Consider the following 15,824-nt stretch of genomic DNA (forward strand, 5'->3'; position numbering starts at 1 on the left):
ACAAGTCACCATTGTTATTGTTGTGCCCTTCAGTCCGAAGACTGGTTCGATGCACCTCTTCACGCCAGTCCATACTGTGCAAGGCTTCCCTCTCTGCAGAACTACTGCAACCCGAGGCTGCTTACTGGATTCAAGCATTGGGCTCCCTTTAAAGAATTAGACGAGGGCAGATGTCAGAGATGGCGCAACGAACTTCCCTCGTAATAATAGGTCACCCTTCACGGGTAAACGTGTGACGCCCCCAGTGCGCTGGGTAGAGATGTGTGATGCGGGCGTCTCTGTTATCATTCCCGTCTACCCGTCTACTGATTCGCGAATACACACACACACACACACACACACACACACAGACACACAGACAGACAGACAGAGAGACAGAGAGAGAGAGAGAGAGAGAGAGAGAGAGAGAGAGAGAGAGAACTAGACGTGCACAGTGATTACAAAGGAAACTCATATAGATTTTCGGAACACACTGGGGGACTCTGCTCCTTCATATTCAACTGTTGCCAAGTGGGCAAACGAGTTCAAATTTAGTCTGGACAGACTAGGTGGTGGTTCGCGTAGTGGTCTGCCAAGATGTCACCACTCCAGAAATCATGGTAACAGTGCATAAAAATGTCATGGAGAATCGTCGACTGTAAGTGTGAGAAACTGCTGAAGCGATGCCGTCTGAACAAGCATTTCACATTTTAATGCTGGAATTAGATATGAGAAAATTATCTGCTGGACAGATGCCACGACTCTTAACACAGGAACAGAAACTCACCAGAATGGAAATGTCCGAACAATGTTTGACCAGTTTTCAGAGCAACCGGCAAGATTTTTCACGCAGGTTTGTGAGCACAGGTGAAACATGGGTTCGCTACCACACCCCGGACACAAATGTCAAAGCAGTGGAAACACGTCGTTTCATCACCACCAAAGAAAGCAAAGGCGATGCGGTTGGGCAGAAATGTCATGAGGTCAGTTTCCTGGAAGGCACCCCTTCCCCAAGTCCAGAATTTTCCCCGGTGGACGGAGATTGTGTTCAGAGATAACAATGGCGAAGGGGCGCAAGTTGGTCTTAGAGTTGATTTCTCAACCAACCTATTCATCAGAGCTCGCCCCCAAGTGACTTCTTCTTGTTCCCTAATTTGAAATACTTTCTTGCTGGGAAGAAATTTTCTCAAATAAGGACTGGGTAGTTGCAGTTAGCGAGTGTTTTTGTAGAGCTGAAACTGACAGTTGAAGTCTGGAGGAATCTAATTTGGAGATGGGATGAAGTCATCAGCACAGTGCTGCGACAAGTGGATTAGTGTACGGACTACGAGGGTGGTTGGATACGTCTGGTAAATTTGCATCAAAGAATGGAGCGTTTCTGTTGGGCCTTTATTATCCCAACGGTCATATGCAGAACTTCAACAGTGTACAGTTCGCTGTTAACCGTCGTCTGAATTGGTTAGCGTGTAAACTATGGTTGAAAATAGAAAACAAGAGTTTCATTCTGTTATTAAACATTTTCATTTGCAGAGTTGGACTGCCACACAGCTCAAAACAAAACGATTTACTTTCGGATTAACGAATAAACGCGGTCAGATAAGCACGGAAGATCACCACAAACGAAACCACTGACACAATCCATGAGCTAACGAATAATAATTCTTGATATTGCCGAGATTGTAGACGTCTCAAGTGAGCGAGTAAATAATATTACACTTTAAGAATTGGCTAGGACACTGTGTGCGAGGTTAGTGGCGCGATTGCTTACAGTCGACAAAAAGCGCGTTCGGCCCATTTCAGGACAATATCTGGCGATGTTTAATATCCACCATCGAGACTTTCTGGCGCGATGTGTGGCTGTTTGTGAAACATTACCCGCCAGAATACTGGACAAAAGCTGGTGAAAATGCACCGTAGAAGGTTCAACTGGCTCTGAGCACTATGGGACTTAAAATCTAAGGACATCACACACATCCATGCCCGAGGCAGGATTCGAACCTGCGACCGTAGCAGTCACGCGAAACTACTGAAGCGCCTATAACTGCTCGGCAACAACGGCCAGCACCAAAGAAGGAAGTGAACATTTCGTTACCTGGCAAGGTAATGGCCAGGTTTTGGGTTTCCCAAGCAATAATGCTGATACATTACTCGGTCTCTATTAAACTACACTGGACCTCAACAGGGGGAGTAAACTGAATAGGGGGGTGTCGAGATCCATATACATGACACTGATTAGACCGCTGATGACGTACGCAGCTGCCGTCTAGGGATATGCAGTTCCTACACGCCTGTAGATCATACAGAACAAAGTACTACGAATCATTAGCAACGCTCCACGTTACAGGCGCACTGTGGATCTTCACAAAGAATACCGCCTTGATACCCTCAAGGAAATGTTCAAAAAACAAGCCACACGACTATACAGGAACTCGAGACACTCTAACAATATTTTTATCCTTACTGTGGGAAACTACGATCACAACCATAGGTGGAAGCATAAGCGGCCTAAGACACTACTAGTTAGGGCATAACCACCTACGGCAAGCTCCTGCATGTCAGCAACGTTGACTTGATATGCCCGCTGCAATTATGGCTGACCAACAGGAAAACCGACAAGCTCGCATACTGACGCACAAACAAACGGCCAACATCACCCTACGCATCTGATATAAGACCTATCGGACACAAAACGATGATGAACCTAACTGTTAAAGGTTTGTTAACGCTGACCGAGATGAACACCGGCAGAGACTAACAGTTATGCGCAGTTGGCAGTAGACCTGTGTTGGCCATCATGCCGGTGGGCGTGGAGGGGCTCCACCGCTTAAGAGAGAGGGGGGGGGGGGGCGGGCGGGTGTAGGACGTCAAACGTGTCGACTTGGAGCAGGAGAGGATCTCATGACATTTTAATTTACACTGTCTATACTTTTAGAAGTAAATTCATAAAGCTTTGTCAGCACGACCTGGAAGGATTCAGGATTCACACTCGTAGCAGCGGAAGTTCAGAAACAAAACAAAATAATTTTTTTTACATGTGAGATTTCATCATTTTTTCACTTACTATTGGCTGCATTTGTTGCTATAGGTAAACTTTTCTTCATAAGTAAGAGAGACGGTTCGATGAATTTTGCACAGCATAGAAACCATACTTGTAGGTGTCTGAAACTCAAGAATCCATTTTTCATAAATTAAATAAATGTCCTGTTACGTTTTAAACTTTGTTTACAACAAAATAAAATTTTGTAGTTAATTTCTCAATTTTTACTACAGTTTTTAATAGATTTGGAAAATTCTAGAATTTCATACACCTGTAAGTATGGTTTGTATGCTGTGCAAAATTCATCAAAGAATCTCTCTTAATTGTAAAGAAAAATGTACCTATAGCAACAAATGCAGCCAACAGTAAATGGAAAAAAATGATTAAATTTCGTATCAAAAAAAATTTATTGTTATGTTTTTGCACTTCCACTGCTATGAGTGCGAATCCTGAATCCTCAATCCTTCCTGGTCATGCTAACAAAGTTTTATGAATTTATTTGTAAAAGTAAAGACAGTAGAAAATAAAATGTCCTGTGGTGCCTCCCCTGCTCCAAGTCGGTCTGTATGACGTCCTACCACCCTTTTAAAAAATTCATTGGTCGATCGTTTATAACTTCTGCTAACTCAAGAGTCCAAGGTTTGCAAGGGAAAAGTGCTCCTCCACCAGCACAACGCACCATCCCATAACAATGATGAAAGTGCATAAATTCGCCTTTGAACTGGTTCCTCACGGAACCTATTCATCACACCTAACCCCCAAGAGACTTCTTCCAGTTCCAAAACTTGAAACTTTTGCCTGCCAGGAAGATATTTCAATCAAATGTGGATATAATAGTTGCAGTCAACGAGTATTTTGCATATATATGAAGGTAGTAACTGTTCTCGAAAGAACAGGTACCATTGATGATCGTGCAGCTTCTCTAAAATAAATAATTCGTTCAAACTCTCAGTTGCCGACAGTTGTGGTTGAAATACCTCAATGAGGACAGCTGAAAAGGTGTGCCCCGAAGGGGACTATCTTCATATATATAGTTTCTTAAACGCTACCCAGCCATTGACCTTCGTCTGTGCGAATGCGCACAGGTTGCCGGAACTCTACGGGAATCGTCGCCTTAGTGTGCGCGAGTAATGAGTGGATGGGCAAATACCTATTAGGTGCATTACGTATGTAGATTGTGGACAGTTGGAATGTGTGGGTCCCACGGGAAGCGTGCAAGGGATAAGTCCGTGCAGTCGGGGTATTTATCTGTGTCCTCGGTGGCTTAGATGGACAGAGCATCTGCCATGTAAGCAGGAGATCCCGGGTTCGAGTCCCGGTCGGGACACACATTTTCACCTGTCCCCAGCAGAGGATTTCAACTAATTATCGAGTATTCTGCAGTTTGACAGAACCTATTTTCGCGATGGGATGAAAAAGCTAGAGGATCGCTGGATACAGCTCGAAGGAGACCATGTCGAGAAGTAAGGTGAGTTGTTTCTTTCTTTTTGCCAGGATTATCAAGTAAGTAGTTGCAGTTTATGGCGGGTCGTGGCCCATCGAACATAGGCCGGTGTGAGGTGGAGCTTACACCATTAAGTTAAGTAACGGTTTAGACTTTGTACATATGTACTGTTTGTGTTTTCCTTTTTTTCGTTTATAAATGTATATCTATCGTGTTCTTTTAATCACTGACAAAGGTCTTCTTAGGCACTTGTGGGTTTTAGTTTTCTGAAGAAGGTGTAGTTATCTACGCCGAAACCTAGGTTAACACTAGGTGCATTTTTCACAATCGAGGCGGGTTTCTGGTTTTTTAATATATTAACCAACGATTCCTGACGCGCTGCGATGTTGGTTCTTATCAAGCAACCCTCGTACAGTGGAAAACAAACTCTCACAGAGGTAAGTCGTTTATTTCTAGTCCATTCGGAGAAATTATTTGGTGAAACGTCCTTTGGCCGGGGCCGCGCCGCGCCGCCGGTTGAGCAGAGAGTGAGACGTCCTGTCCCGGCTGTTCCCGGTGGCCGCGTCCGTCCGTCCGTTAGGAGGCGCACCTGGCCTAATTAATCGACGCCTGCCCGCCTGGGGCAGCGGCCGCCTGCAGCGCGTCAGCTGGGCAACGCGCTGCGCTGCCAGCCAGAAACAAAACCCTGCCTGCCACACTGCTACTGCCACAGCTGGGTCTGTTCAGCATTTCCCACTACGCCCTCCGCACACGTAGCCACTCGAACGAAACCCGTTGCGACGCGAGTTGGTAACAGGTTGTGGATCACTTCGCGTGTAGTTGAATATGGCGCTGCAGAGGGCGCGACTGCAGAGCGACGCACCAGTAAATCGCCTTGCAAACCAATTGCCAGCGACTATACTCTGTTCATCATAAGAATAAACCTGATGTAAACATTGCGCCATGTATTCTCCCGCGTTTTTTTTTTTTTTAATCTCATTGGATTGCGTTTCATGTGGAACGGAAGCCAGGCCGTGTCCAGTATAGTCAAGTACTATCATAAAGGTACGTTTTGTGCTGTGTTACACGCACATAGACTGAACGATAATGCGGGACAAAAGATTTACCGCGCATTAAACTTGGACACCACTGTGTCTTACCGTGCTCGGCTTTTTTTGGATTTGGCAATGTGATTACTAAAGCGTGGCCGTATGCCCGGAAGTAGAGTTTTAACAAAGAGAACAAAAACAATACTGTTTTGTGCTGTGTCACGAAGGTAACTTTATAAGGAGATAGCCAGTCAAAATCTGCGAAATAAGCCAACACACTTCTCTTTAGGCCAACACAATCGAGGCACCTTATAAGGGCAAAGCATACCTGATGGAGCTTCTGTATCAGTCTCTGGGATGGCTCTGAGTCCCCTAGCACTTAGAACTACTAAAACCTAGCTAACCTAAGGACATCGCACACATCCATCCATGCACGAGGCAGGATTCGAACCTGTGACCTTAGAAGCAGCGCGATTCCGGACTGAAGCGCCTAGAGTCACTCGGCCACAGCGGCCGGCAGTCTGTGGGATGACTCCATCTTGAAATTTTGGGTGTTCCATTTAGTGAGTACATGTCTTCCTTCCTTGTACGAAACCGCCCGATAAAAATCTCTGTAGGCCATTTCAGCTGTCGCCCAATCGGAGCGCAAAGCCTATTAAGGGTGGAAACCACAGTAAGAGGTTCGAAAAATCCGATTTTTTTTCATTGCATAAATCCTTAGTAACTATTTAAGAATACACTGTCAAAGTGTCAAAGCGACATTCCCATTCGTTCAGATGTTATAAGCATCAAGTTGTAAAACGCCAATGTATAAGTCACGTCCAGAAGACAATGGGGACTCGACTCGAAACATCTAAAAAAAACTAAAAGCTTGGTGGAAAAGGCAAAGTGAGTCATTAGTGAAAAAGTTCAGCACTTAATTATGGACTAGCGATTCCGGGACATATAGTTAGTGCGCAAGACATGAAAAACGCATTTACGGTGACATACTATCATGTGATTTCCACGGATGAAAATCCTCGACACAAGTATTGCCCGGAGAAGACACCTGGGCTCCGTACTCCATTGCACCCCGACGTACAGAAGCAAATTCTTCCAATATATGAAGAGTTAGCAAGGGATGAATTACTGGACACATGTTTAGGTGGCCACACACAAAATGCGAATGAAAGTTTTAATTCCACTATTTGGCGATTGGCTCCTAAACACTTGCACTCTCGACTAGGCATCGTATTTTGCAGCAGGCTTATGCAGTGAAGGAAAATCATTCCTTCTGATGGCCATGAACGAGGCAGGAATTGTGGTAGGCATGCTAAGCTTCAATTATGCCAAACAAGTGGATAAACACCGCGTGAGCAGGCAGAAGCGACACCGTTCATTGGAATCGTGGGAAGGTCGGAAAGCACTGCTGCAAGCGCAAAACGAAGCCTGTGAGGAAGGAGGATTACTATATGCTGCTGGAATCACCAATTAATCGGTAAGCATTGTCAACTTCATTGCATTTATTTCTCAAACGCGTTTATCTCAAAATGACTTTCTTCACATTTGCGTACAGTCTGACTCAGAAAGAGTAGAACCAAAAATGGTCCAAATGGATCTGAGCACTATTAGACTTAACTTGTGAGGTCATCAGTCCCCTAGAACTTAGAACTACCTAAACCTAACTAACCTAAGGACATCACACACATCCATGCCCGAGGCAGGATTCGAACCTGCGACCGTTACGGTCGCGTGGTTGCAGACTGAAGCTTCTAGAACTGCTGGGCCACACCTTGTGTGTAGAACCTATCATTATGAAAATTGATAGTATGATTCTTGAGAAAAAAAGTTATATGAACCAACTTCCGAGATGATATGATTTTAATTAAGGGTATTTTTCATTGTACAATTAGAGAAAATAAATCGTGAAAATCGAAGTAAATTGTTCCAACGGCTGTAATTTTTTTAATTTTCATTATTGTCTTAGAAAATAAGTTGTTACTGTAAAATCAAAACCTTTCTGATGAAAATCGGAATGGTTGCACTGCACGCAATTGGAGAGCTATACTCGCAACCTTCAGCGGACATCACAACTTAACATTGTGTTAATATTTTTTTTAATAATTTCTGCCAAAAATAACAAACTGTTGTAAATATGGATGAAATGTTGTCAAAATTTGATTAAATTCTTAATTAATTCTTCCCATCCAAGATATCAGTGTCAAACCAAACAGCCGCCTAATGTGGTTTCCCCGCTTGGCAAGCCCAGTGGCAGAGCGCAAAGTTGTCGGGTTAGTCCGTTCCACCCCCTCAGAGAAATTGCAATATTAGTGACAGAAGTATAACTATTTTTGAAACTTCCTCTCAGATTAAAACTATGTGCCGTACTCGAAAGCTTTGCATTTCGGGGGCAAATGCTCACAGTTTTGATCTCCCAGTAACTCTCTGATCCGCGCACGCACTGCTGCAGAGTGAATATTTCATTCTGGAGACATCCCCCAGGCTGCAGCTAAGCAATGTCTCCGAAATTATCCTTTCTTACAGGAATGCCATTTCTCCAACTATCGTAGGAGACCACCTGTGAAGTCTGGAAGGTAGGGGACGAGGTAGTGACGGAAGTAAAGCTGTGAGGACGGAGCGTGAGTCGTGCTTGGGTAGCTCAATCGGTAGAGCATTTGCCCGCGAAAGGCAAAGGCCCCGAGTTCGAGTCTCGGTCCGGCACGCAGTTTTAATCTGCCACGAAGCTTCATATCAGCGTACATTCTGTTGCAGAGTGAAAATTTCAGTATCGATATATTTGTTACGATACCTACGATATTAACTACGAAAACAAATACTTGTAATTTCACAGTACTGTACGTAATACAAGAACATGAGTGTGGGCATTATTGAATTGCGTCGGCGAATTGTCACTGAAAGTCCAATGATAATTAGACTGTACGCAGTAAACATGCAGTATACAGGACACCAGTGCAGTAATAAAAACTAGAAAGGTTTCGGCAACATACTGTATACTAATAATGGCATGTATGAAGCACTACCTCGGAAAAAGTGGACCGATTACCGAATTTATTAGAGTTGGTTCAAGCAAACGTGCTTGAAAACAAGATAATTGTAAATGACTGCTTTCCTCCCGAGCAGAAAAGCTTGTAGCGATGCATCGTAAGAACGTCACGTACGGGAAGCACAGGTTATTTTCGGTGGCGTTTCAGGGACGCTGGAAGGCCCAGCTACTACACACCTCCAGGTTAGCCAGACAAGACTGACACCGGCCACCCACTCGGCACAATTTATTAGCGCGCTGCCTGCGCTTCGCGCATGCGTCGAGTCGGCAGGCGCCGCCCTCCACGGTAGACGCGCAAGGCGCGGATGTCTGGTGGGTTGCCGATCACTGCGATACGCGGCGCACTCCGTCTGGGCTGAGAGCAGGTCGCGAATATGATGCGGCTAGCCGCTGTACTCACTAATACGGACTCTTGAAAATGGGATCCCAAAAATAACTAACGAGTTATGCTTCGTTTCTGCTGGAATATTTATCCTCTACTGCTTATACACTCAAGAGCCAAATGTGGTGCACTTGCCTATCGCGCAGGGCTGTCGCGAGCACGCAACACGACGTGGCACGGACTCGACTGATGTCTCAAGTAGTGCTGGATATCCCAGATACGCTCAATAAGGTTCATGTCTGGTGAGTTTGGTGGCCAGTGGAAGTGTTTAAATTCAGAAGTGTGTTCCCAGAGCCACTCTGTAGCAATCCTGGACGTGTGGGGTGTCGCACCGTCCTGCTGGAATTGACCAATTCCGTCGGAATGCACCACGCGAGGCGTAAAGCCCTGACCGAGTCGTATCTAGACGTAACACACGCCTCACACCATTACAGAGCCTCCAGCAGCTTGAACAGTCCTCTGCTGGCTTGCTGGGTGGGTCTGTGGGTTCATGAGATTGCCTCCATATCCGTACATGTCCATCTGCTCACTAAATTTGAACCGAGACTCGTCCGACCAGGCAACATGTTTCCAGTCAAACAGTTCAACCCTGGGGTTGACAGGGCCAGACTAGGCGTAAAGCTTTCTGTCGTGCGGTCATCAACAGTACACGAATGGATCTTCGGCTCCCAAACCCCCATATCGATTATGTTTGGTTGAACGGTTCGCACGCGGACGCTTGTTGATGGCCCAGCATTGAAATCTGCAGCAATCTGCGGAAGGTTCAAATGGCTCTGAGAACTATGGGACTTAACTTCTGAGGTCATCAGTACCCTAGAACAGAACTACTTAAACCTAACTAAGGACATCAGACACTTCCTTGCCCGAGGCAGGATTCGAACCTGCGACCGCAGCGGCCGCGCGGTTCTAATCTGCGGAAGGGTTGCACTTCTGTCACGTGGAACGATTCTCTTCTGTCGTCGTTGGTCCCGTTCTTGCAGGCTCTTTTTCCGGCCGCAGCGATGTCGGAGATTTGATGTTTTATGGGATTCCTGATACGATACACTAGTGAAATGGTCGTATGGGAAAATTCCCACTTTATCGCTACCTGGGAGATACTGTGTTCCATCGCTCGTGCGCTGACTATAACGCCACGATCAAACTTATTTGATAACCTGCCATTGTAGCAGCAGTAACCAATCCAACAACTGCGCCAGACACTTGTCTTATATGGGTGTTGCCGACCGCAGTGCCATATTATGCCTTTTTGCATATCTCTGTATTTGAATACTCATGCCTATTCTGATTTCTTTGGCGCTCCAGTGTATTTCTATTAGTACGAATGCGACACCATGCTTTGCCTAATATGTACCCAAACGCCGCGCATAGAAACGGAATTCTACCGGGGGCTCATACGTCGGGTACTATTGATGACAGAACGTTAGAGTCAAGTGTTTCCAATAGTCCTTGGGCTAGGTACCATTTGTATATCCAACAGAACGATCGTTCTAATCTCCCTGTCCAACAGTGCAGGTTCAAAGTATGAATATTACGATCTTCCTCCAGCTTAGGAATTCGAGGAAATCGGTTGGTTCTTCCTCATTTGTCGTGGTCTTCGGTGGGTTTATGGAGGCAGCGTTTAGTTCCGTAGAATTTGCCCTCACCCCTGCGAAAAAGAGGTTAACATTTTTTCGTATCAAAACTTGGCCGTGGATTCCAAGCACAGCTACTGGCTGAAATTTTTACTATACATTCCAAAAATCACAATCTCGAGCAAAATTTAACACTTTATTGATATCATTATCCGTTACCCCGTTAAAGAGGTTGAAGATTACCCTACTTGTTACACGTAAAATGTCCGTGTAATATGCCGTCAAGGTGAAAATGTCCTGTAGCACGGAGAAATATGCTGTAAAGTGTCTCCGTTATCAGAAGGATCCTGGAAGCCTCATGTTATAATACTGAAGCACATACAACATTTTTGTGCGTGTTAAGTCCAGTCCGAGTTGTAAAAGTAGCTTTGCGTTATGTGAATTATTTTACTGATCCATTAGGCTCTTTTATATGAGTGACATGCTCTACTGTAGCGGGGAAAAGAAGGGAACCACCGGAGAAATGCTCCTATCGCAGAACCAAAATGCTAATGTACTCCTGTTTCAAAAGACTGACTGAAAAGTGGGGCACCAAATGTCTCATTGTACCTTTCTTTGCAACTTCAAAAATTTTCTTCTCAGCAGCTTTAAAAATTTCCCATATATTTGGCATGCGAAAATATCCTCTTTTTTAATGCTGTGGACACAGTGGCAATAGGGAAGAGGTGGAAAAAGTAATAAATATTGGAAGACAGTAAGCAATGGTTGTGATACCGAAAGACCGGAGACAGTGGCAGAGGATTAAAGAGGACAACTAAGAAGTGAGTGAGAGCCAGTGATAATGAGACAATCATAATGACAACGAGATAGTGACAGTGGGAACAGACAGCAGCAGTGGGAAGAAATGAATGATAATAGCGGTAGAGAGAGCAAAAGGGACAGTGATAGCGAAGAGACACATTATTAGGAAGACACAAAAAAGAGAGACTGTGGCTGTGAGACAGTGTCAGAGGGGCACAATGAGATAATAGGAATGTGTTGAGATGAATGAATGAGTTCGGGCAAGTGTGAGTCTATGAATATGAGTGATTTATTGCGATGGGCTAGTGGGTCAGAGTGAGTAAGGGATAGGGAGTTTTTCTACATCTACATATATACTCCGCTAGCCACGAAGCGGTGTGTGGCGGAGGGCACTATCGCGCCGAAGTCATATTTGCTCCCTCTGTTCCACTCGCGGATTACACGAGGGAAAAACGACTGTCTGAACGCCTCAGTACGAGCTCTAATTTCCCTTATCTCTCAATGGTGATCATTGCGCGATATGAAAGCTCGTGGTAACAATATATTCTCTACGTCCTCGGCGAAGATCAGATTTTGGAATTTACTGAGCAGTCCCTTCCGGTTAGCGCGTCGTCTATCTGCAAGTGTGCCCCACCTCAAACTTTCTATGGGAGAGAGACATGAGCTGCATGTTAGAAAGAGTGCGAAAATGTTCCCAAGCCAAAATTTTCGGAAATACTTTGAAACATGCTGAGAAAGGAAGAATGAGGCAGCTCGTATCCTCATGCTTCAATAGTAAAGGAGCGCGACTAGAAATGTGAGAGCGTATTGTACCGCGCACAAGGGAACGGGCGAAGCCTGGTGAACAAAACCTGCATATGCGGCAGCTCTGACGAATTTGCTGCTCCTTGTTGATCAGACACCACGTATGGAAAAGGTGGGCCACGAATAAACGGGTGCATCATCTAACTGGTTAGACTAGAGCTGCATGACAGAACTTAAGGAAAGCATAAGTCGATGGAGTGCATCCTGGAACACCAAGGAGTCGTCAGTTTCGTAATGTAGGCAAGTTACAGATTTGGGACCAAAATAAACTGAGGAAACTAGACGTTGAGAGTTTCAGTGGGGACGTCAGGCAGCGTCGCAGCGTTGGGCTGAAACGGAGTACACGAATAAAACACAAGAAGAATGGGCACCTTTAAGAGATGGAACAGGGAAGGCATAAAAGGATCAAGAGGGTAAAAGGATGAAGCCTCTATCCTGTACCTACTGCAGCCTACATCCTTCTGAATCTGCTTAGTGTATTCATCTCTTGGTATCCCTCTGCGATTTTTACCTTCCACGCTGCCCTCCAATACTAAATTGATCCCTCAATGTCTCAGAACATGTCCTACCAACCGATCCCCTCTTCTAGTCAAGTTGGGCCACAAATTTCTACCCAGTCCTATTCAATACTTCCTCATTAGTTACGTGATCTACCCATCTAATCTTCAGCATTCTTCTTAGCACCACATTTCGAAAGCTTCTATTCTCTTCTTGTCTAAACTATTTATCGTCCATGTTTCACTTCCATACATGGCTACACTCGACACAAATACTTTCAGAAACGCCTTCCTGTCACTTAAATCTATATTCGGTGTTAACAAATTTCTCTTTTTCAAAAACGCTTTCCTTGCCATTGACAGTCTACATTTTATATCCTCTCTACTTCGACCATCATCAGTTCTTTCGCTCCCCAAATAGGAAAACTTACTACTTTAAGCGTCTCATTTCCTAATCTAATTCCCTCAGCATCACCCGACTTAGTTCGACTACATTCCATTATCCTCGTTTTATTTCTGTTGATGTTCATCTTATACCCCCAAGACACTGTCCATTCCGTTCAGCTGCTCTTCCAGGTCTTTTGCTGTCTCTGGGGTTCGCCGATGACATTGTAATTCTCTCAAAGTTTTTATTTCTTCTGCATGGATTTTAATTTCTAATCCAAATTTTTCTTTTGTTTCCTTTACACCTTGCTTAATATATAGATTGAATAACATCGGGGATAGGCTACTACTGTTTTACTACCTTTCCAACCACTACTTCCCTTTCATACCCCTCGACTCTTAAAACTGCCACCTGGTTTCTGTACAAATTGTAAATAGCTTTTCGCTCCCTATATTTTACCCCTGCCACCTTCAGAATTTGAAAGAGTATTACAGTCAACATTGTCAAAAGCTTTCTCTAAGTCTACAAATGCTAGAAAAGTAGGTTTGCCTTTCCTTAATCTTTCTTCTGAGATAAGTCGTAGGGCCAGTATTGCCTCACGTGTTAGGTACTGAATCTAATTCGGGAAAAGAAATTTGTGGCATAGCTGACTACAAGAAGGGATAGCTATACAGGATACGTCCTTACCCAAGATAACCAATTTGATAATGGAATGAGGTGTAAGGAAGGAATTATAGAGGGAGACCAACGCTTGAATACAGAAAGCAGATTCAAATACATGTAGGTAGCGTTAATTAGGAAAAGACTGTAAGTGTTGTACACGAGAGACTATAGCGTGATTAGGTGCAGTAAACCAGTCTTCGGACAGAAAACAACAACAACAAAAAGAAAAGCGACAGCAAGATGCACGACAGAAGGGGCTGAGTTGGTTTTACGCCGCAGCGTCGTATTTGGCAGGCCTGGCTGGGGGGCAGGTGTGCCCCGGGCTATCTGCATACAATGTGGCCAATTAGCCGCTGCCGCCCCGACACCTGGCGTGCCCTGGCGTCAGTCTGGTCTGCCAACTATGTGGGGGCAGCGACACCTCACCTCACCCGCCCCAAATACATACCTGTAACATGGGAAGGCTGCCTATAATGTACCACTTTCATGTTTCTACCGCAGGCCATTATTACACTTAGGTGACGAGTCATGGGATGGCGACAGTATCACGTACACAAAGTGCATTCTCGGAGGTGGCATTTCTACGCATGTTATTATGGCAGCAGGAATTAACAGACTTTGAACGCGCAGTGGTAACAAGAGCTAGACGCTTAGGAAAAGCAATAAGGAAAGAATTAGGCAGCTCAGTGTCCCGAGATCTACAGCATCAAGTGTGGCGACCAAATTTCAGGCATAACTTCTCACCACGGACAATGCAGTGTCCGATGGCCTTTCACTTAACGATCGAGAGCAGCGGCGTTTGCGTAGAGTTGTCAGTGCTGACAGACAAGCATCAGTGCGTGAAATATCCACAGAAATCAGTGCGGCACGCACGACGGACGTATCCGTCTGTGTCGCGGCAGCAGACGACCTGCGCAAATGCTTTTGCTGACAGGCTAACATCACGTCGGTACAGCGCCTTTCTCGAGTTCACCATATCGGTTGGACCCTAGACGATTCGGAAACCGTGGCCTGGTCAGATGAGTCACGATGTCTGCTGCTAAGAGCTGATCGTAAGGTCGGGCGCAGTCCCTACGAAGTCATGGATCTACGTTAACAACAAGACACTGTGCATGCTGGCGGTGGCTCCATAATGTAAGCTGTGTTTCCATGGAACAGACTGGGAGCTGTGGCCAAAGTGAACAGATAATTGAGAGGAAATGGTTATGTTCGGCTTCTTGCAAACCATTTGCAGTCATTTCATGGACCTGACGTTCCCAAACAACGATGGAATTTTTATGGATGACAATGCACAAAGTCATCGGGGCTCAATTGTTCGCGATTAGTTCGAAGAATATGCTATACAATTAGAGCGACTGGTCTCGCCAGCCACTTTGCCAGACATAAATCCCATCGAACATTTAAGGGACATAGTCGACAGGTCAGTTCGCGCCCAAAATACTGCTGCGGCAACACTTTCGCAATTATGGACGGCTACGAAGGCGGCAAGGATCGATATTTGGGCAGCAGACGTCCAGCGGTCTTGCTGCAGTGGTCACACCGGCTCCTGTCAGATCGCCGATGTTAAGCGCTGTCGGACTGGGCTAGCACTTGGATAGGTGACCATTCGGTCTGTCGAGCGCTGTTGACAAGCGGAGTGCACTCAGCCCTTGTTAGGCAAACGGAGGAGCTACCTGATTGACAAGTAGCGGCTCCGGTCTCGTAAAGTGACGTAAGTCTGGGAGAGGGATCATGCCCCTCCATATCCGCATCCAGTGAGGCCTGTGGTTGAGGATGACACGGCGGCCGGTCGGTGCCGCTGGGCCTTCATGGCCTGTTCCGGAAGAGTTTTTAGTTATTTCAGAATGCCCATCGACTTAATGAGTCCATAGCACATCGATATACCGCGCTAGGAGGCCCGACACGTTATTAGGAGGTACCACATGGCTTCTGCGACCTCAGTGCATGTATTTAATTGAAACAAAGGATGCCGTACAATAAACTACTCGTTACTTTCATGAGTTTGTTTTTACATTTTGAATGAACATATACACTACTCGCTATTAAAATTCCTACACCACGAAGATGGCGTGCAATAGACGCGAAATTTAACCGACAGGAAGAAGATGCTGTGATATGCAAATGATTAGCTTTTCAGAGCAATCACACAAGGTTGGCGCCGGTGGCGACACCTACAACGTGCTGACATGA

The 15,824-nt window shown here is 45.3% G+C and overlaps 1 protein-coding gene and 1 non-coding gene across 2 annotated transcripts in view; one reads left to right on the forward strand and one right to left on the reverse strand.

The window, feature by feature from the left end:
- Nucleotides 1–15,824, reverse strand: part of LOC126293593 (histone-lysine N-methyltransferase 2D-like) — a 435,002-nt gene that overhangs the window by 255,115 nt on the left and 164,063 nt on the right. The gene's annotated exons all lie outside the window — the stretch shown is intronic.
- On the forward strand, nt 4,269–4,343 carry Trnat-ugu (transfer RNA threonine (anticodon UGU)). Its single transcript has one exon. It is a non-coding gene; the product is annotated as a tRNA-Thr (tRNA).

This window comes from Schistocerca gregaria, chromosome 10 (genome assembly GCF_023897955.1).
Source record: "Schistocerca gregaria isolate iqSchGreg1 chromosome 10, iqSchGreg1.2, whole genome shotgun sequence".
Lineage (NCBI taxonomy): Eukaryota > Metazoa > Arthropoda > Insecta > Orthoptera > Acrididae > Schistocerca > Schistocerca gregaria.